The sequence below is a fragment of the Acomys minous genome (genome assembly GCF_964271855.1).
Source record: "Acomys minous genome assembly, chromosome: 17".
NCBI classification, from domain to species: domain Eukaryota; kingdom Metazoa; phylum Chordata; class Mammalia; order Rodentia; family Muridae; genus Acomys; species Acomys minous.
In genome coordinates, this window is record NC_140500.1 from 38,463,969 (window position 1) to 38,487,129 (window position 23,161).

The 23,161-nt window shown below is 36.4% G+C and overlaps 1 protein-coding gene across 10 annotated transcripts in view; it reads right to left on the reverse strand.

The window, feature by feature from the left end:
- Positions 1-23,161, reverse strand: part of LOC311588645 (contactin-4) — a 980,815-nt gene that overhangs the window by 440,791 nt on the left and 516,863 nt on the right. The window lies entirely within an intron of this gene.

The window sequence follows — 23,161 nt, forward strand, 5'->3', positions numbered from 1 at the left end:
GCCCTTTCCTCTCCGTACACCAGTTTCCTGATGACTAAGTGCCTACTACCCAGAACTTTACAATGACTTCTCTGTGACAAAATTTCCACTTATCAGGGACAGTACCTTGGAAATGCATAGGATAAACTCCTTTTGGGTGAAAGGGACACTGAAGCCTTTTTTATGTCGTTCGTATTATATCAGGAAGGACTGGAGGAAGGATGGCTCAAGCCACCTAGGGACCAATAGCTGTTGACATCCAAGGTGTTCAGCAGGTGAAAGGAGACATTGCAATACAGAGGGAGCTTCAGCTACCAAAATTCAGCACAAATTACACCATAAACCAATCATTTATCAATATATATATATGAACTATATTGAACTTATCAAAGCAGAGCTCCCCCCTACCCCCTCCCCCCGGAAGCAATTTGAAAAGTCTTAATTTAAGGTCTTAAAAATCTGGATGTCAAGGTGAGAATTGCAAGCTGTTTTAAATTATTATTCTTTGGATCATTTTTAACTCCATTGAAATGGTGGCCTTTTTTTTTTTTGAGAACTTCACACACAAACACTGCTTATATGTCATTCCTTTATGCACTTCAAACTCCAGCTGGTTCCTACTTCCCTCTCCAAAATTATAATTATTTTCTTTATTCATAGTGTTATATATACACATACAAGTTCAACATGCAAGTACAATCTACTTTCTCCATGCAGCAATCCTCAATGTCCATGTATTCTGGGCTATGTCATTCCTGTAAGAAATTAATTCTCTCCTTTTCAGAAGCCATTAGCCATCTGTAGTTTTTTTTTTTTTAACAAAGTGTGGGAATAGAGGGGTCCTTTATCCATTTTGCCACGCCAACTTAGTATTGTCATCATTATGGTCTCATTTTGGCAACCATAATGTTGGGTTTCATGGCTTCATTTTGTCTGTCACCCCTAGAGGACCCTATCAAAAGGTAACCTGGTCAGTTGGTTTATATAATCTTCCTGCTACATTTCCAAATTTCTCTGAGCTGTAGGTATTGGGATTCCATTGAAGATGTCTTACATATAATTGGGCACTCCACTGTCCCTTATTCTAGGAATTTTAATTAGTTATAGATATCTGTGTTAGTCTCTGTATGTTACACCAAGAAGCGTCTTTGCTGGGGGTGATTATAATAATAATTATTATTTTAAAGTATATAATAATTATAATAGTAATTATGAAAGCATTTTAGATATTTTGACAAAATTATTTGTGCTGGTTTGGGTATATTATCAATGATAAGTTTGCCTAACATACACTCTCAAGACCATAGTAATAATAGTGATAATAATAATAATAAATGTTTCAAATGGCAAGTTTAATAAGCCTCACAATTTCAGGGCCATGAACATGATGATATTTTAAAATATTTGTACTAAATTGATACACGAATATGTCAGTGACTTCTATTGGTTATGCTACCATCATAACTTGCCACACTTTCATGATTATTTAATATTAATTGGAGGAATTGCTGAACTTCAGTGGATGATCAATACACACAGTGTTTTGCTTTGTTTTGTTTTTCTACTTGTGAGCCTTGCCATGCCATCCTGATGGATTGTCTTACAGAAGATCTTCCAGTTTCCCTCCCAGTGATGGCGGATCGGGGCTCTCCGATGGGAGACGTCATGCTGCTCCTTCTGCCTTTATTGCTTCATCCCAGCTTCTGGGGATGCTGTTGCTTTCCACTCTGTATTCTCAAGCTTTCTCTGCATCCAGGCTACTGTGTCACTGTAGCCATTTCTATGCTTGTTTCTTCACCGGGGAACAGCTTTAAACTCATCATTCATTCTACGCAGCCCTCTCTCCCAATACATAAGCCTGACAAAAGGCAGGGCACTTTGGGAACTAGAATTCATCATGCTTGTTTGCACACACCTGATTTATGTTTACCTATCCTCTGACCTCCTCACATCCCTCCTGCCTACGCTGCAGGAGGAAGCTCCACGGGGATAGCTGAATATTATCCTGAAGTCTTGGTAAAACTGCCATGTGGTTGGAGAAGGATTAATAGCATACCACCAGAATATCTGTGCAGTGATCCATAAAACTCAGAAATGATTGCTGAGCTTCAGGACGAGGAGTTAAAATGACAAAAATATATGGACCATGAATGGCCAAAACAAGAGGGTAGGAAATCAGAAAGGAAAACATAAGTGTAAAAATGAAAATAAAAGAGAATAGGTCTCAGTAAAGGGTACCTGAAGCTGTTAATGTTTATTGTTCATATGCCCAGCACAGCATCACCCTTGACTAAGCTAGAGATGAAGGGGTTCTGTCATGCCTCAGTGAACAGAGAAGTAGCTCTCTATGATGCTTTGCACCATTTATGAAGCTGCCAGCCAATCTGCCCTCTGGAACAATGTGGTCTCTTATCTCATTCATTTCTTTGCAGATAATGACTACTTGGAAGCTAAGAACAACAAAATAACACTTTACTAAGTTAATATGCAGAGTGTAGGCTGGGTTATAGACCAAACAAACAAACAAACAAACAAACAAACAAACCAAAACAGTAGCATGCCCTTTCTACTGCTCTCTGACCTGTATTCTGCACAAGACCATTTTAATTGCTAGGGCTACTGTCTTTGAATCAGAGCACCCTAATATTTTTCATATCAACTACATGATCTGGCATGAGATACTGAGCTCTCTTAGCTTCCGGTGGGTCATCTGAAATTGAATAAATCAATCTCCACCTTTGTTACAATAGAACACATTTAGGTTTCTCAAAAAGCTTGGCACTTATTAAAACAATCAAGAAATAATAACAATACATTTACTCCACAATGACAAACTTCTTATATGTTTTTTTTTTTTTTAGCCATCTCCTTCAGTTCAAAGTTTATTTTTCTATTTCTTTCCAATTCTTTACTCTCAGAATCCTTTGATTGTGTGCAGAAGCAACAAAGAATAGTCACAATTTAATGTATTTTACCAAATGCATTTCATTGAGAGGAAAGATTAAAAACATTGAGCTTATGAATATTCTCTAATACCACCTCAGGTCAAGTTACTTTAAAGAGTCGGCAATGGCTTTGCACATTTGCATTCAGTTCTGTGGCTTTTGAGTGATTTTCTAGTATTGTTAAGATTGACATGATGTTTGTGTCATGTCACATAAGTGGAGAACCTGTCACTCCTGGAAAGAGTCTTAGGAGAAAGCTTCAGGCAAGTGCAAAAGCACACTCAGTGTGTATGTCATAGTTGAACTATACTAATATTCTGTGAGGTTTTCCATAGGCCCCCCATCCAGAAATGTCTGTAGGATTTTCCAAACAATGCCTTAAGCCCAGAACTCACAGAACAGTTTTTGGGGCCATGTGCATGGATCTTGGACTCATTTCCTTGTTGCAAAACACTTCCCCTCCATCTTTTCTTTTATTCTCAAATTTTCCTTTCTTCTCTCCACATTAAAAATAAAAATGTTTAAGAATACACTTTTTTTTCCTTCTTAATCAGATTAGAGCTTTTCTTTAGACTTCATCATGGTCCTAACTCTAATAAATCATTTTGCCTGAAGGAAGAATCAACTCCATGCACCTTCTTCAACATAACTGTTTACATTCATCTAATGGTCTAACAGTGCTACCTGGGACAGGAACATCTATTTTCTTGTCCAGTTGGAGCTATGCTTTCAGTTTATAGTCTTGTTGGATTCCCACCTACAAGTGACTCTGTTTCTCAAAAGGCAAAGATTAAAATATTTCCACATATTGTCATATTGAGTAGAGCATGCACAGAAACAGAAGACTTTGAAAGAAAACATCCCAGAAAATGTGGAACAAGGATCTTCTTACAGAATGGCTCCCCCCCCCCTAAAAATTAGAGGAAAAATGGAAATCAAGAAGCTCCACTGTCCTGCAAGCAAAAGGCTCCTTCCTGTGAGCTCTCAATATCCAAACACTCAGCTAGGCTTCAGGTCTGCCGAGTAGACTCAGAGTCCTGATGCTACAAAGAGTTTGACAGCATGAGATGGCCTGGTGAGGACTGTCCAGGCACACACAAGATGCCAGAGGAGATATCAGTCTTTTAAGACACAGAACCTGGATTGGACTCAAATGGCTTTCATTCTCATAGCCAAAGACACTGAGTTTTTTGAGAAAATAGTTTATGAAAATGTAATTACCATAACAACCCACTGAAAACAAGTTGATTATAAATGTATGAGTTAAGTGCACATAAATGGAATGTTCCCTTCTATAGCATGCTTAGGCAGATTCAGACCAGTTGCCATGGTGCATGTTATATTTTATGTACATTCGTGGCGAGCTGAGGATAAATGGAAGGAGAAGAGGGAGTTGTTGGCATTTATTGAGAAATTTATGGATCTAACAACCTGTTAAGAATTTGTCAGGAGTTTTCTCAGTCTTCCAAACAACCTCATAAGGCTGGTATTATTTTTGTTATTTCAAAGATGATGAAATGAAAACTTGATAAGATCCAGCCATACATATGTTTTTAACTATATACTCCCTACAGCCAACGTTAACTTCATTTCTATTTAATGTTTAAGTTTTATTCTCTTAAAAGATATAATCTCTTTTTTATTCAATTCACAGAAAAGAGAAAACAAAGACAAAATGATTCCTCAACAACCATAATATTGAACAGAGATGTTGAGAGTTGTTGTTGTTGTTGTTTAAAAATAGGGAAAATGATACATAGGTAGAGGTTGCTGCAGAATCTAAGGTTGTATATATCTATGCAAATATGTTTCCAAAGTTTCTAATATCCTTCTCAGTCCATGTCCAAGGACATTCTTGTGCAAAGAGGGTCTTCACTTAAATTTAAACAATTATAAAGGATCACATTCAAGTGGCAGCAGTATTTTCTACAGCTAAATCTTTTAGGAGTAGTGCAAAAGTATGGAGTTGGTACTTGATGCCATCATGTTCTTACAAGTTAGATTTCCCTAGACTCTTAGTAACTGCAAGAGTATCTGCTGCTGCAAACGACTCAACAACACAAGGAGCTCATTGAAAGTTATATTAAGTGAGAAGTGAAATGATCTCATGTAGCATGGCACTTCCCTGGCATCAATGATTTAGGTTAATATAATCCACTGAATGGCTGGTTGACCTCAATTTTTCACAGCTCCTTAGAAACAGAATCCCATGTGTCCCTGCATAGATATAAATTTGGGGAGCTAGTCTTATTTGTGATGGGCAGGGAAGAAACACCAGAGAGACATACAATATAATCTGTGTCTTAGGAACAAGAGACTAAAATATTCAAAGGGTTAAAGGCATACATTCTGAGCACAGTTGAGGGGGAAAAAAAAAAAACAAAGCAAAGCAAAATGGCCAGAACATTAAGTGGACTGAGTAAGAAGGTGAAAGCACTTGCACCCTTGACAGTCTGTGGTGTGTTATTAGTGTCTGATCGATACAGAAAACATTTCATAGAAAAAGCACTTTCTCCCTCATTTCCTATACCCAGCAAGAGAAATATTCCCCTGTAAGGAAGGATGCAAAAGCAAATGCTGCCTGACTTCACCTTCTCTGATGATTAAACTGAATGCTGTTTCTGATGTCACTAATCTTATAATTTTGACCTAACAGCCACACCCTCCCTGCTAAATAACTTTGAGATGATCAAAACAGAAAATAAAGGTATACATGAATGCTGCAAGAGTTTTTCCCTCCAAACGAACAATGGAATGTTTTAAATCTATTCCTCTAGGAATACATTTGAAAATATGTACTCCCATTGTAATCCCCCCTGTTGGTCCTACACCCTCAAATCAACAAATATTTGTACTTAAAGGAACATGAAGCTGAAGCTATAGTCTGCACTGGGCACCAGAGCTCAAGAAGAGAATTCCACTTATCACATTTGCTCTTTCTGACAACTGTTTTGGGAAACACAATATTATCTCTTCCTATACCTATTACTCCCATGTGAAATTTAATATTATCGTCTGAAGTAAGAGGAGGAATCCCTAAGTGATTTCCAAGGATTCCATCATAAGAGGGCATAGCTTCTCCACAGTGTCACTTACAGCCTATGATGAGATAATTAGATAAATGGGAACTCCCAGGAGTGAGGCAAGTGTGACTGTCCTGTTATTATTGAGACACTCACGGAAGCAATGTGTCAATCAGGGAGCAAATTCCCTGTTATACAGATAAGTACACAATAATGTTCCAGTCTTCTGCAATTACCTATTAGAAAAACCAGCACTTTCTTTAAATCATTTTTATTGGTGAGTGTAAAAAACAAAAACAACAAAAAACATTGGCTTCATTGTAGTTTTTCATACACATATGCCATTTTACTTTGTTTTTATTGATTTCTTCTTGCATCTTCTGTTCTATCTTATCCCCTTTGTTGATTCATTTCTGTCTCCTAAATAGTCCCAACACACACACACACAGTCACACACACACACACACACACACACACACACACACACTCCATTAGTCTGTTGTTCCATCATCTTTATGTACTTTTATGTAGGTTGTGCATATTAAAGAAAAAATACTTGTCTTCCTTTGACTTAGTAGAAAGAACTCTAGGATATAAATACCAAAACGTTACTCATAAATTGGATAATTAATTGGACAGTGAGTTCTTAGTGGAAGAAATACAAATGGTCAGTGAGTATTTGAAAAAGCGTTTGATGTCATTAGAGATCAGAGGAATGCAAATTAAAGGTGTTTTCCATTTCACCTTTGTAAAATAGCTATATTGGAGAAAACAAATGACTTAACAAATTCTGACACTGATGAAAAGAGAAAGATTACTTATAACTACTCGTGGAAAATGTAAAGTGACATAGCCTCTATGGATTCAACACGCTCAAGAAAAGGCAAATAAAACTACTTATTACCTTCTTGGGTCTATAACCAAAGAACTCTTAAGTTAACAAGCACAGAAGTATCTACATTTATTGACGTACAAAAGACAATATACATAACCAGCCGAGATGTCTATCAACAGGTGAATGGATGAAAAAACAGTTATATAAATATACAACTGAGGTACACTCAACTGGAACAAAGAATGAAATTATGATGTTTCAAATTGATACAAATAAGGATAATTGTATCAAGGGGAACAGCGACCAACATTGAGGAAAATAAACAAAAAACATTGAAGGGAGAATTGCAGAGCAAACTCTGATTGGTATTTTAATTTGGGACATTGAATGAAGCTTCTGTAATGTTCAGTAGTAATGAGCAAGTGAAATCTTGTCATGTGAATGATGTTGATAATAAGTTTCTAGTAGGAGCAACAGACTGAATAAGAAAAAGATACCTGGAGTCTGGCTTCCTGCATCTAACATCACATGGCTTCCAGGAACCATATGAAACATCCTCAAAAAACCATTTACATTCACGGAGTATTAATTTTCTAGTTTGTGGGATGAGAACAAAACAAATACTATTCCATAAGGTTATTATATCCATTAAATGCATTTATATATATTTACACATACCTATAAAAAGACATACCTATATGTTCTGAGATCTACACACTATTTGAAATAGTATATAGACCCCACATTTATATGCATACACATATACAAATACATCTGTATGTACATATTTTCATAAATGCATGTTTAAGTGTGTGGTGTGTTCCTTGGCACATAAGGGACGATGGACCTTTACCTATTAATACTACTTTCCTTCAACAAGCTACGATCAGTGTTTTGAAAATGGCAAATAATAATCTTGTTTTTATATGATAAATATTTTATGTTTATGCCTATTTAACTTTAAATATCAATGTTAGTTCACTTTCCAAGGAAGTTTTTGAGAATGACACCACCTTGCAATAGGTATTATAACAAATATAAATGCCACAATGAGGGACACTTTGATCTTTACATTACTCAATGAGAGAACTACCCCTAACCAGGAGGGAAAACGAAGGACAGCTCTAGCAACCAGAAGTCTTAACTTTTTGCCAAACAATACACTTACTGAGGCATTTGTGGTATTTAAATGTTAGTTAAAGAACAGATTAATCCTAATCCTTTGCTTATCCTGTCTTGAATTCAATTTCTGATGGTAGCTTTAGCAGAAGTATGAACACATTTTAGAAGCAAAGACATAACAATAATCTTAAAGGGCAAACCTTAAGACTATCCTAACTTTGCTCCAAGCTACTTTACCATTATGAGAGCATGTTTCCAAACTTTCAAACTTCATTTATTCTTATTAAATGGTAAATACCACTGTATAACTCTATATAGTCACTGAAATTCAATGAAGTGCATATTTAAATGATTTCCTGGTGTGTATATTAGGTTTGAGTGACAGTACCCAGCTTTCCAAGTTGATCTTTTTGTGGGTGAAGTAGATCATAATTTCACTCTGTTGTGTTAATCCAAAAGAAACCTCAATGATTTAGCTAAGAAGAAGGCTTTAGAAAATGCAAAGTGTTTTAAGACTCTGAAATCCCCTTACCTGTCTCAGAATAGACAGGGGCTTTAAACATGTACAGATGCTAAAATGATCTGGGGGAATTTCGGCACAAAGAGATTAAAGATTCTAGCACATCATCACTGACACCTGCAAGGTTTAATTAAGCTGAAAGTCACCAACTTCTTCTCAAAATGCTGACTGGTGGCTTGTTAATTACTCAGTTTTTTCATTGATTAGCAACTTATGCAATACTCAGTTACAAACGACTATAATGCTTGCCTTCTTTCAGGGCTTAATTAATATGACATAGACTATTTTACAATGGTGTCCTTGTTTGAATTATGAAGCACACACAGGATTTTATTGCTAACCCTAAATAGTGACATGCAAATACAATTTTCAAGGCAATCCAAAAGATAATATTGGTTAAAGAGAAATTTCTCAACAGAGGAATATTGAATAGCTGAGAAACACTTAAAGAAATGCTCAACGTCTTTAGTCATCAGAGAAATGCAAATCAAAACGACTCTGAGATTCTATCTTATTCCCATCAGAATGGCTAAGATAAAAAACTCAAATAACAGCACATGCTGGCAAGGATGTGAAAAAAGGGGAACACTCCTTCATTGCTGGTGGGAATGCAAACTTGTACAACCACTTTGGAAATCTATCTGGTGCTATCTCAGAAAATTGGGAATAGGGATTCATCAAGATCAAGCTATTCCACTCCTTGGAATATACCCAGAAGATGCTCCAGCACACAACAAGAAAATTTGTTCAACCATGTTCATAGTGACCTTATTCATAATAGCCAGAACATGGAAACAGCCTAAGTGTCCCTCAGTAGAAGAATGGATAAAGAAACTGTGGTACATTTACACTATGGAATACTACTCAGCCGGAATTTGTGGACAAATAGATGGAACTAGAAATGATCATAATGAGTGAGTTAACCCAGACTCACATGGTATATACTCACTTATAATTGGACACTAGCCCAAGGGGCATGTCCCATGAAAGACCTCACTTACCAGGAAATTGGGATAGATGAGAGAACATCCTATTGGAACTCTAGGTGAGAGAAATATGGGAGAATGGAGAAATAGAAGGATCCAGAGGGCCTTATAAACTTACAAGAGGAACATTATGATGGGCGGATCTGGGCCCAGGGGTCCTGCTGAAACTACTGCACCAACCAAGGACAATACGTGCAGTAAACATAGAACCCCTACTCAGATCTAGCCAATGGACAGGACATTCTCCACAGTTGAGTGGAGAGCAGGGAATGACTCTCACACAAATTCTGGTGCCCCACATTTGACCATGTCCCCTTCATGGGGAGGCCCAGTGGCATTCAGAGAAAGGATAGCTGGTTACCAAGTTGAGATTTGATAGCCTATGACTGTATAGAGTGGGAGGAGGTCCCCCTCAGTCACAGACATAGGGGAGGGGAATAGGGTGAAAGCGGGAGGGAGAGAGGAATGGGAGGATACAAGGGATGGGATAACAATTGAGATGTAATCTGAATAAATTAATTAAATAAATAAAGGAATGTAAAAACAAAACAAAACTTTGTCTTGTAGGGAAACTTTGAAGAAATGAGCCATTGCTTATTGTCATGAGCAATCTCTTAAATTCTCAGTAACAATGCTGTCAACAAAATTTCAAAATAAATATTTCATTAAAACACTACTCATCAATTTTCAGTTATTCAAATTATTCTTCAGAGTACAGCCTGGAATTAATCAAACTTGTGTGTGTGTTTCTCTGTTTTCTTACATGCGGGTAGATCTCCAATCTGTGTCTCCTGACTCAGTAGCTTCCTGAAATCCAGGGCAGCTGTTTTTTTAACAGCTCTCTTGGCATTTCAAATATGCCTGACAGGCATCTAGATCTTAAGACCAAAACATGTCCATTTATCTTGTGTTTAGTCTCTTGCCAAACAACTGGTTTTGACTCATCCCAGAATACCTTTCTTCCACAACACTTAAACGTCAACACAGGTAAACCTTTATTGCATTTCCTCATTCTTAGAATTTTCTCTTCAAAGATTTCTAAAGTTAGAGTGTATACCTAGGGGCTCTCTGTCTCTCTCTGTCTCTCTCTGTCTCTGTCTCTGACTCTCTCTCTCTCTCTCTCTCTCTCTCTCTCTCTCTCTCTCTCTCTCTCTCTCTCTCTCTCTCTCTCCTCCTCCTCCTCCTCCTCACTCTGTGTATATGCCTCTGTATTTGTAACTGGGGTGTGTGTGTGTGTGTGTGTGTGTGTGTGTGTGTGTGTAGGCCAGAGATGACTTCCTCAATAATTCCCCACATTTTATTCCTTGAGATAGAGTCTGTCAGTGAATATGAATATCAGAGATTCAACTAGATTGGATGGCAAGCATATGTCTCTCTCTTCTCAGTGCTGGGATTACAGATGTATGCTCAGGCACCTGGCTGTCTTGCATGGATAATGAGGATCTGAACTTTGGGCCTTATGCCAGCATTTACAATCTGAGTTCCCTAAATCTACCACTCCCCTCCCAGATGCACAGCCTTCCCACCATCATTTTTCTTCTAGAAAACAACAACACTGTGTTTTGCTCATTTTTCTACAGTATATTTTCTATTTCTCATCCACTGAGTCACTGACAATGTCTTGATATATAATTTTGCAATAATGTCCCTCTATACTTTGTATAACCCAATTCACAAAATGGTATATAATTTAGCACTCCCTTGTTTTCTTCTTTCCTCATAGGTCATATTTGAAGCTTATTCCTGGTTTAGGGTCTTTGATTATAAATTCCCAAAGCTGAGAATACAGTCCAGTCTGGTGTTGCATGCTGGTTTCTTGTGTGTCTTAATTTTGAATTTAATTTCATTTTTTTCCCAGAGAAGATATCTTCAGCTTTTTGAAATAATTACCCATTGCCTTTTTACCACTCACTTTAACTATCCTACTTTGTTTCATGGCTTTAGTAGTTGACTTATTTGGTTATTTTCTTTTTCTTCTGCCTCATCCTTTTCTCTCTTATCATAGTTTAAAAAAAAGTAGTAGCTACACAGAAGAAAACTCATTGGTTGCATAGTTATTTAGGTATACCAATAGGTCTAGCAAGCTTTGTTTATTGAAAGGAAGATAATACATCTGCACTAATATATCTTTTAAAAACAATAACCACAAACATTTAACTTTTAATAAGATTTTCATATCAACCAATTATACTTTCTTTTCAACATTAAAGTACTGCTTAAGTGGCTGACGGTATAATAGTAAAGTACTTTACTAACAAGAGGTTCCGGGTTCATATCCTATCATTATAGATGGCAAATAAAACAAAAATATTGTTTATGACAATATAATAATAGTAAAGAAAAACTAAGGCAAAAATTGACATTAGAGTAGTCTTACGCATGATTTGATGCTAGCTCTAATTCTACAACAAAAACATGCCTCACTACACTGCCTGGTATCAGCATGAAGTATGATATATATGGTCCTATGTATAACATGTTTAAAAGTATTAAACATGTGAAAAACAAATTATTTTACAGTCTATTAATCAATGTCTTAGAACCACTGCTACTACTTTTTACTTTCCTTTTTCTTGTCTAATGGAGTTTGTTATCATCTTTTTCTTCTTGGCCCTGTGTAACTAGGAAGAAAGAGCCATGTATTCAATGGTTGAATCATAGTTGAAATAAGAATATCATCATAGCACCATTTTCTTGCTAGTGATGACACCACTGATGCCTTGAAATTCTTGTGACAGTAAGTAAAGAGAGAGTCAGGGAGCTCTGGGGACAAGGCATCATCACTGAGAAAATATTTGCCAAGGATTTTCACCACTGGATATGGAATCTCTTTGTGAGCTTAGGTCTAGGCAGCTTTCATTAAAGGAAAATCAGCTGCCATTCTCAGAATCTCAGTCAGTAAAATTAACAAATCATGAAAGAAAAATATCAGGTCACTGTTGATATCATGGTACCACTGATAAGCATACAAATGCCTGGGCTATAAGATACAAAATGACTTTTTATAATTGCCTTCATAGAGACATTCTTAGCATGTATGAGGTAAAGCGAGGTCTGCTGAGTAACCACACAACTCACTTTTTTTTTTTATGTCAACATTGCCCAGGCTAACACTTTTGGGATGAGATGATGCAAAGCAACTTATGTTATACTCCTTCATCCTTTCCAATTGGTACCATGGATTTTCACTAAATTAAAATCGTATCTGTTAGCATACTCCATTTGGGTATCACCAATGTTCTTAATTATTTAAGAATAAGATATATAAATAAATATAGTTTTTACATGACATTTCTCCCAAATAACCATCAATACTAGTTATATGATTCTACTGGCTAAAGGCAATATTTCCTGAAGTTTCTCAGCAACAAGATTTAACCATGTTTAACAAAAAGCAGCTGTAACAGTAATTGTATGTCTGTACATAATAGGTTTCACTGCGTTGAATACATTTCTACTGCACTAGTTCATCCTCGAGAATAATGGGCTGGAAAAAAATTTTTCAAGAATTTCTTGGAAAGATTTATTATAATTAGTTATGTTTCATATCTTTCTGTGAGTATGTGTACATGAGTGCAGGTACCCATGGAGGCCAGAGGGATTGGTTTCTCTGGAGCTGGAGTTATCGGTCACATGAGTGTTGGGATCTGAGTTCAGGTCTCCTGCAAGAGCAGTACGTGAACCACTGAGCCATCACTCTAACTCTGCTAAAGGACGTTTGCATAAAAAATAAATGTCTATCTGCTACAAAAACATAACCAAATACTTTCCTCTATCTGCATAATATATGTGCTAAGGTGGTCTATAATATGCTAGAAAGACAGACATCTTAGCCCCTTTACCAATGTTCTATGTTCCAAATATTAAAAAAAAAAACTCTCAAAATTCCTTGTCCTCTACTGTTTAGTCTCAGTTCCCATCCTCATTGGCTTTTTATTTCTACCTATAAAGTCTTTCTTTAGTAAGAACCATCCTGCATTTAAAAATAAAACAATCTTTCTGGGCTCCTTTCACTCGACATCTCACACACTGACTAGTCATTAACAAAGCCCAAACCAGATGGACGCTCAGTAGTGCAGGGAAGGAAAAGAAAGAGCGGAAAGGTGGGAATCCGTTTAAGCCATAGTACGTTCGGAGTTCAGAAAGTGCCCTCAGCAACAGCTTCCCTAAGTAGGTTCAGAAGCATCACTTGTTGCTGGGCAGGAAGACAGAGACAAGAATAGCATTTCCAATGAGCTTACAACTAGTTACCTTCATAGTGATGGCTGGATTTATGCCATTGTGTCCAACTGAATGCATGTGAAGAGTCTGTTATGAACCAGCAACAGTGATAGCCTTTGAGGAACAGGAAATTATAGAATGAAATTTTTTTTCACCCAAATTTGGAGCTCCTTTGTAACTCAAGGAATTTAAAACTAGGTTTTGCAAGGATCGGGCCAGCTTTACCAACCCCCCTCCCCCCCCCTCCCCCGCCCCATGCTTAGATAGCATTATGACTTTTGGTAAGGATCAGTCACCATAGTAGACGGGAGGGAGGTGCCTGGTTTTTTTATGTTCTTGAAGCTTAAGCTGGACAAGGTGCTACTACTCTTGCTGGCTGATTTTCATACTTGCTTTTACCCATTTCCCATCTGGCCACAGCTCTTGAGAGAATTATATCATATGAATTTTAATGATTTTTTTTGTTTTGGTCCAGGTTGTATGAAGAATTTGTCCTCTAATCTTTTAGATCTTTATGTGTTCAAGGATTGGAACATAGTGAATGTCATATAATTACTTCATGAGTGTGAAAAAAGAGTGGCTTAGGATTTGCTGTGTGTCATTTTCAGTCATTGGCTCACGCACACGAGTCTTGAAACTCTGCTCACGACATCCATATAATTGAGATAGCAGGAACTTTTACTGGAAATACTTCTTCTATGGATTACGAGAGATAAAAGATACCGTAGTATAAAATGTACAAGAAAATTACTCAGATGAAAACAGAGAAAAATTTGGTTGAGTTATCTTAACACAATTCATGGAAATATTAGCTCCCATTTTATTAATTTGTTATACATCTGTAAAAATTTTCCAGATACATGAGAACAATGTGCCATTTCTCTTGGCAGTATTAAACACCACTGTGGTCTCAGAAAAGGTACTTTACAAATATTTACAGTGGCTGCTTTTCTGCCTGGATGTGTGTTTGTAATTATAAGATATTTTCATGTTATTATGAGATAGCTAATAAATTGTTCACTGTAAAAAACTCACAAACAGATGCAAATAGAACAAAACAGGCTCTTGGATTCCTCTCCATGCAGTATTTGTTGTTGCTGGACAGAATTGCACATTTATAGTACACGAATCTACCCCCACAATGGCAAAATGGATAAAGTGTAAGAGTTTACTAGATGACAATTTGTCATGAGTTTTCACACGGATTGAAACACGAGTTGGTGGAAATAGCTGTAGAAAAGGTGACAATAGCAAAAAAGTAAAAAAAAAAAAAAAATACACACACTGTGAATGTGAACAGAGCCACCCAAACAGAATGCTAGAACTGAATCATCTAGTATGGCACATGCTGCCTCCTCTATAGCAACAGTGATTTAAAAATAGCCATAGGTTTCAAAAGGATAGGAAAAGTGCCTTAAAAGAGATGGCAGAGTAACAAAACTATCTCATCCAAACAGAAACCCAAGATGCTCTTCTACACACCATTTCCTTAGCAAAAGATAATGACAGTTTCAAAAGTCAAAATGAGGAAACCTGATCCGACTATAGAACAATGGGGAAAAAGCTGATTCTCCTAAAGTACAGTGGAATAAAAGTGACCCTCTCCTTGGCAGCATACCCTTGACAGGTAAAATATGATTGAATCCAAACATTCTCCTATGAAACACTCAAACACTCAACTTCATATTTAAATCCTGAGAATATGTTTAAAGGATTTGTGTTCCTTCCATTTTCATCAATTATCTGTTTCACAGTTAATAAAAAACAGTGTTTGTTCATTGATTAGAAATAATATATATTCAAGAGTGCTGGTTCATACCTCTGTTTCCATATGTTTAGGAGGCTGAAATTTCTTATTTGAGCCAAAGATTTATATATAATCCCAAATGATGTATTTACACCTATATGTGTGTGTGTGTGTGTGTGTGTGTGTGTGTGTGTGTGTGTGTGTTGTTTTTTATATGACTAAAGCAGCTGACCAAGTTTGCTTTGGTTTTTGTTTGCTTCTTGTTTTTTTACTGTAATAAAATACTGACCAAACCAATTGGCTGGGACAAGGGTTTATTTGGCTTATAGGTATTAGTGTATCATAGAGGGATTCCAGTGCAGGAGCTCAAGCAGAAAGCTGGAGGAAGGAATGGAATCAGAATGAATGAAAGAACACTGCTTACTGACACACTCACTATCTCTTGCTCAGCTTGCTTTCTTACAAATGCAGAACCACCTGCATTTGGAGTGGCACTGCCTAAAGTGGGGTGGGCCCCCTCATACCAATTGTAAATAAGAAATGTTCCGTATACAGTACCACATGCCAATACTCATTAGAGATTTTCTCTTCCCAGGTGACTCCATTTTGTGCCAACATGACAAAAACTAACAAACAAAATATAGATACTAAGATCTGTCATATTGAACACGCACCTTATGGAAAGAGGTAACAAACAAGAAAATATATGGCATACAACATATTGTTTATTTGAAAATAAATGTATAGTATCCAAATATGGTGGCATATATTTATAATTCCAGTAAATCAGAGGCTTAGTTCAAGGCTAGACTAAGTTACAGGACACTTTTGAGACTAGCCTGGATTACTGCGGCCAGTTTTTTTTCATAAAACAAAGAAAACAAGCATAAAACAATGAAAACATAAGAAATACGTTTGTATATCATGGTATTCTATATTTATATTTTATCCAAATACTTCAGTCAGTAGCCACTTAAGTATCTGTCTTGAACCAGCATTGTGCTGGGACTAGACATAGTACCTCCAAGACAGCATCTTAAACTTCAAAAAGTCAAACAAAAGCAGATAAAAGCTATTTTGTTTGTGTGGAAAAATATAAATTAAGTTTAAGAAAACATAGGGGTTCTTTGCATGTGATATTAATCATGATGTCTATTCAAAAGAACAACATGGTACCGCATGTAAGGGTATATAAATCTCAAAGCGCTACTTTACTGATAAGTAGGGAAATAATATACTTGAAAATTTTTTAAATCTATAGGATCATAAAGTAAAAATATGTCCTCATTTTAAAACCAAAGCCACTCTAAAATAATTGCATAATACTTAAATGTTTCCAAATCCAAAAGATATATATTTTTTATAATAATGAAAAAATAAGGAGAAAAATTAATGCGTAATTAATACTGCTCGATATTCTCTGACAGAATTTATTCTGTTCTATTTAACATTATATTTTAAAGAATTGTCTATATTTAACAGGTCCGAATGGCTATTTCACTATTTGCAAATCCATAGAAAATCTGCCTTATCTATTTGTTCTTATGCCAAGACACCTTGTTTGGGGGCCTTTATAATTAGTGAAAACTTATTGTTCATATCTATGGAGGATGGAGGTTCAATTAAAGTCCCACCAATAGTAGTGAGGATTTTTGAGAGACCAAGTTCTGCTTCTTAGACAGAGCTTTAGATACTGTCTTTGGCTGAGATGTGACCAAAGAGAAAAGGTGTGAGACAATGCATTCAAGGTTTTTTAAAAATGGGTTACAAGATCATTTTAATGGTTTACTTTCCTAAAGACCTCACATTTTAATACGTCAACAACATGGACGAAATTTTAGCACATATTTTGAATAGATTCAGTCAAACTTCAGAAAGATCTATGAGAACAGGAAGCAAATGCAATTGATCACTAAGAAAAGCAAGACAAACATCAATGTTTTCCTAGTATGGCTTATCATACTAGGAATTATCAGTGGGCTTCTTTAAATTTTAAAAAAAATTTTGTGTATGAGTGATATTTCTGCATGTGTGTATGTGTACCATGTGGATGTCCATTGCCCTTAGAGGTCAGGAAAGGGCATAAGATTCCCTGGAACTGGAGTTAGGAATCATTCTAAGTTGCCATGTGGGTGTTGGGAACAGTACCCTGGTCCTCAGCTGAATCAAGTGCTCTTAACTACTGAGCCCTCTTCCTAGTCCCTCAGTGGCTTTCTTAATTGTTTGTTAACAAGAGTTAATAAATAAAGAGAAAAAACACAGTACTTAATATCTGAAAAATACATATGCCTTTGGAAATATCACAATGGTAGAAAAATCAGGGCATCAGGGAGTTGATGTCTCAACTTTCCTCTATGAAATCCACTCTCTTTTTCAGAGAGACTTGTATTAACCATCGTTAAGCTTTCTTAGTTCAAGTGGTTCACGTTTACAGGCAAGAGTAAATGGAACTGTTTCACAATGCTTTGAATTCCTCCAACAAATGCACACACAAATTGATCAGCTATTAACTGAAAGCTTCACTATTACCTCATATAGTCAGATATATCAATAAAGCATGCTAAATTTCACCACAATCTAGTTATTTTAGGCTCTTGCTTATAGTTTACAATAAAGTCCTATGGTTTACTTGGAAAATTAACACATGTTTTAAAGGTTTAGCATCATCCCTACATTCTAGTCTCTGGGACAGGAAGGCATTCTGCAGGCTTTGGAAAAATAAAATCGGATACCAACCCAGCCATAAAATCTCAACTTACACTCTATTCTGCCTGCCAGATGTGCTGGGGCCATGGTGGTGCAGGACTTGTAGGAGTAGCCAACTAATATCTGCTTTAATTTGACTTCCATTCCACAAGAGGGAGCTCATGCCAGACATTGTCTGGATGGTTAGGAACCACAGACAGCATATTCCAGAGACCTAGTGTAGAACCAAACATGACTGGTTAAAAAAAAAACCAATGAAATGATTCCTAATGATATTCTGCTATAGATCTGTGCCTTGTCCAGTTATCAGAGAGGCTTCCTCCAGCAGCCGAGAGGAGCAGGTTCAAAGACTCACAGCTAGACATTATGCAGAGTCTAAACTGAATGTCTCCCCCATGACCCTTGCCTCAGAAGTTGGGGGAAAGACTGTAGGAGCCAGAGAGAGTGAAGGACACCAAAAGAACAGGGCCCACTAAATCAACTAAACAGCGCTCATAATGTCCTCACAGAGACTGAGCAGCATGGGGCCTGCATGGGGAATTAAGTAGGTCGTCTGCATATATGTTATGGCTGTTAACTTCAGTGCTTTTGTGGGACTCCTAACAGTGGAAGCATGTGTGCCTCTGACTCTTATGCCTGCTCTTGGGACTCTTTTCCTCCTATTGGATTGCCTTGTCCAAACTTGATACTAGGGCGCTTTCCTAGTTTCATGGTATCTTCTTTTATTGTGTTTGGTTGTTGTTTCTTTCCTGAAAAGAAACGTAGGGGCTTCAGAAGAGAGGAGATGTAGTAGGGGCTGGGAGGATTGGAATGAAGGACACTAAAGTTGGGGCATATTATATGAGAAGAGAATCTATTTTAAATTTTTAAAAAAGAAAAAGAAAAGAACACACAGACCCCCAAAAGTTTAGCATCACATCTAAAAACCATACTTTCAGTTATGAGGAAAACATTTGTATTATATATTCATATGGAATTGACTAAACATCACTGAAGTGATAAAGAAAGAACTCAGATGACTCAAAAAATAAGTGTAGCCATGGTGTACCATTTGTACTGAGACTACAAGAGTGCACAGTAATGTCTTCCACATTTACATCTACTCTACACTCAATGTGGGTACAGCTGCTTCCTGTTGCATACACATGCTCAAGATACCACAGAAGCAATGTATTATTTCCTTTTATACTGTATTCTTTCTGTACCTTTTATATGTTTAGGTAAAAGAGAATGTAGTGTTGTGTCTTCATTATGTAGTGTATTCAATATACTTAAATATTATACTGGCTTTTACATTGATTACTAGGTATGTAAAAGGCTGTACCATCCTATCATGGAACATATATAAACTCCATGAAGCTTAAAAGATGATTAAATCACTCAACACATTCCTTACAATATTTCTCTTTATTGTTAAATGACTAAGTTTTTCTATTAGCTTTCAAATAAACAGTAAAACATTTGTGGTTTTCTCTTTGACATGTAACTCTCGTTCAGAAATGTTATTAGACAACAGTACATTACACAAATAAATTATCTAAACAGCTACCCTTTATTTGTAATACATTTTTTCTAATAATATCAAACGTATATAGTGCATCTCAATAGTCCCGCTCTACAGTTTCTCCTTCTCTTGCCAGTACCCCTTCCTTCTATACCTAAAGTTGTTGTGTTTATTTTCAATGTCCTTTTGTTTTATTTTTGGATTCACTGTGTTTAACCAGGGCCATCTTTGTAACAATGGCTTTGAAACCATCCACTGAAACTTGATGGGCTCAAAAATGGACGGTGACTGTTTTTCCTCCACAATCCACCAATAGCCAATAGCTCAGGAGGGAGCATAGGACCCCATGAGTGCCTCCCTAGTCTACATGTACCTATTGACAGGTAGTTATGCTGCTTTTCCCAATGTGCCCATGCAAATATTGCTTTGGTGAACATCCTTGTATATGTCTTGTACTATATGAAATGTACATGCTTTTGTAAGGTGTTATTGTTTCTGGATTGTAGGCGTCACCTATTTGATGTTAGTGCAGTGTTCTACAGTTTGATTTGTAAAATACAAACTCATATAATTTGCTTTTACATAATTTCCTATCAGAAACGTAAAGCTTGAATGATCCAAAAGTAAAAATAATAATAATAATAATAATAATAATAATAATAATAATAATAATAATAATAATAATGTGTAAGAAAATGATGTTCACAAAGCCCACATTCTTTATCCAGTGAGAGAGAGACACAGCAATATAATAAAAAAAAGAAGTTTACATGGTTTTGAAACCTTGGAAATGTAAAATTATAAAAGTGAAGTACAGAAATTACAAAAGGGACAAAGGAGAAAGGACGGAGACAGAGACGCATCTATAGCTTACAAGATGGGCATTTAAAAAGGTTGAGGCCATCACTTTTAAACAATGATAACAACAGGGATGAAGCAAGGAACAGACCAGATCTTCTTGGCCACCCTTCATTTAACTGGTAACTGTGCATTACATTTTCAGGGAAACCATGGAAATGCACCATATCCTCTTAAAGACAGGGAGTTTCAAAAGGAACTCATAGTTATGTTGGAAGTATAAGAGTGGCCACTTCTCTCACTGAGAATGCTGACAAATAAGTAGTTGTGGTAGCATGAATGGGTAAACATTTATTTTACTTAAAGAACAAAACTAACATCAACTTGTGCAAAGAAAAGAATACAGAATTAGTCAACAGAATAGCTTTCTGAGCGTCTCCATTGTCAAAGCTCCCTTTAAAATCCATTTTCAACCCAGCACTCAGAAGTGGTATTTTTAAAAAAGATAAATCAGGTTATATTTTTCTCTGCTTGAAACCTTCCAATGTCATCTTATTGTCAAAGAACTGCGATAATGTAAAAATTTTCCTCAGTCTGTGAATCTCAGTGTGATCTGACCCCCAGTGACCTCCTCATTGATACAGATACACCACTTTGTCCCCTCACTATGAGCCTAACAAAGACACACTTCCTCCAACTAGCTAAGCCTCCTAACCATCGCAACAATTCTGTGTCTATGTAGAGCACTCTTCATCCCACCTAAAAATCCCTTTCAGTTTGGATTCCTTTTCACTTGGGGCACTGCAGTCCTGGCCTCACTTCATTTCCTTCTCCTATATGACTATTCCCAACACGCAAATCTCCGTGGTAACACTTCTTTTTTCTAGCATTAACTTCTACCTATTTTACCATTGATAGGTTATTTGTGACTGGCCTCCTTTGACTGGAACCAAACACCACAATTATCATCCAACCATTGAACATCATCAGCTCTCTACTAGTGCCAGCAGCTCATAGGATATCAGTTATGTGGACTGAATGTAGCGGTTTTAACCTTAAAATCCAAAATACTTTCAAATCAGGAATATGTTGAGAAGTTATATGTTATAACCTTAAAAAATGTATACTATAAACTTGGTTTATAAAATTTTTAAGAAATATTATATATCATTATTCTGAGCTACACATACAAGATGCACACTAAAGGAAAATTAATTTGATATTTAGATGTTTAGACTTGGGCTTTATCCAAGATATGTCATTTTGTTTGTACTAGCATTCCTTCTGAGCCCCAATCTGAACACATTTGATCTTAAGCACTTCAGATAAGGAATACTTAACCAACATGAATGAATTAAATTGATGTAATAATCACGGAAGCCTTAAGATTTTAGTATCATGATTAGAAAGCATTATACCTTTACCTTCTAATGCATGCAAAATCCAGTACTTCATATAGCACATATCTGGTCCAAACCGCAGTTGTCTTACATGGATTGCTTCAACAGCTTTCCGGCTTTTACTTATCTTTTGGCTATCACGGCTATTCTACATAAAGTATCTACACATATTAGAACCATGCTGTGATGGGCTTCTGTTTAAAGTCCTGCAACGAGGAACATCTCACTCAGGAAGAATTACTCCCTGTATAAGATTGCATAATTTACTGTATTATCATCCTATTAAATCTGAGCTTCCTCCTCCTCCTCACCAATGACACTTGAAAGAAGCTGAGGAAATCCTCATCCTCAACTGTTGGGCTGGTAGTCATGCAAAATAAGGATGTTCTGGAAATTCCCAATATAACATAGGAAATATGATCAATAATACTGTGGTGTCTACTTAAAATTTTTGCTAAACCCAGGTGTGGTGGCACATGCCTTTAATTCTAGCACTCAGAGAGGCAGAGGCAGATAGATCACTGTGAGTTTGAGGCCAGCCTGGTCTATAAATTTGAGTTGAGGAGAGCTAAGGCTAGATCACTGTGAGTTCGAGGTCAGCCTGGTCTACAAATTTGAGTTGAGGAGAGCCAAGGCTACACAGAGAAACCATGTCTCGAAAAACAAAAACAAACAAACAATATATATATTGCTAAAAAGGTATATTATATTTTGAAGTTTTCACTCTCAAATTAAAACAATATGCATACATACATATATAGTAATATATGTATATGTTTATATATATATTGAAGCATATACTTTACCATTCAGCAACATTCCAGCTACTTCTCTCTTTTTTTTTAAAGAAACTTTTAAAAATGTTATTTATTTATTATTTATACAGTATTCTGGCCCCATGTGTGTTTGCATGCCAGAAGAGGGCACAAGATCTCATTATAGATGGTTGTCAGCCACCATGTGGTTGCTGGGAATTGAACTCAGGACCTTTGGAAGAACAGACAGTGCTCTTAACCACTGAGCCATCTCTCCCGCCCCTCCACCTACTTCTCAAAAACTATTTTTAGGCCATTTGACATATAAGCCACTAACTAAAAATTTAAGAGCCTGATTTTTCAGAAGCTATCTCTCCTATTATTTGCTTGTGTTTTAATTTACCCATTCCATTTTTTTCCTGACACATCAATCACTAGAACACAAGAATCTTTTCTGTGAGATTTTGTATCTTGTTTTTGAGGAGCAAAGATTTGATTGGCTGCTTCTCTCACAATGACAATCTCTACACTCCATAACTTTCATAATATATTTTGTCAGTAGTGATTTTTGGGTTTGCTTTGAGCACGTTATACAAGACTTCTGATTAATACCCAAAGAT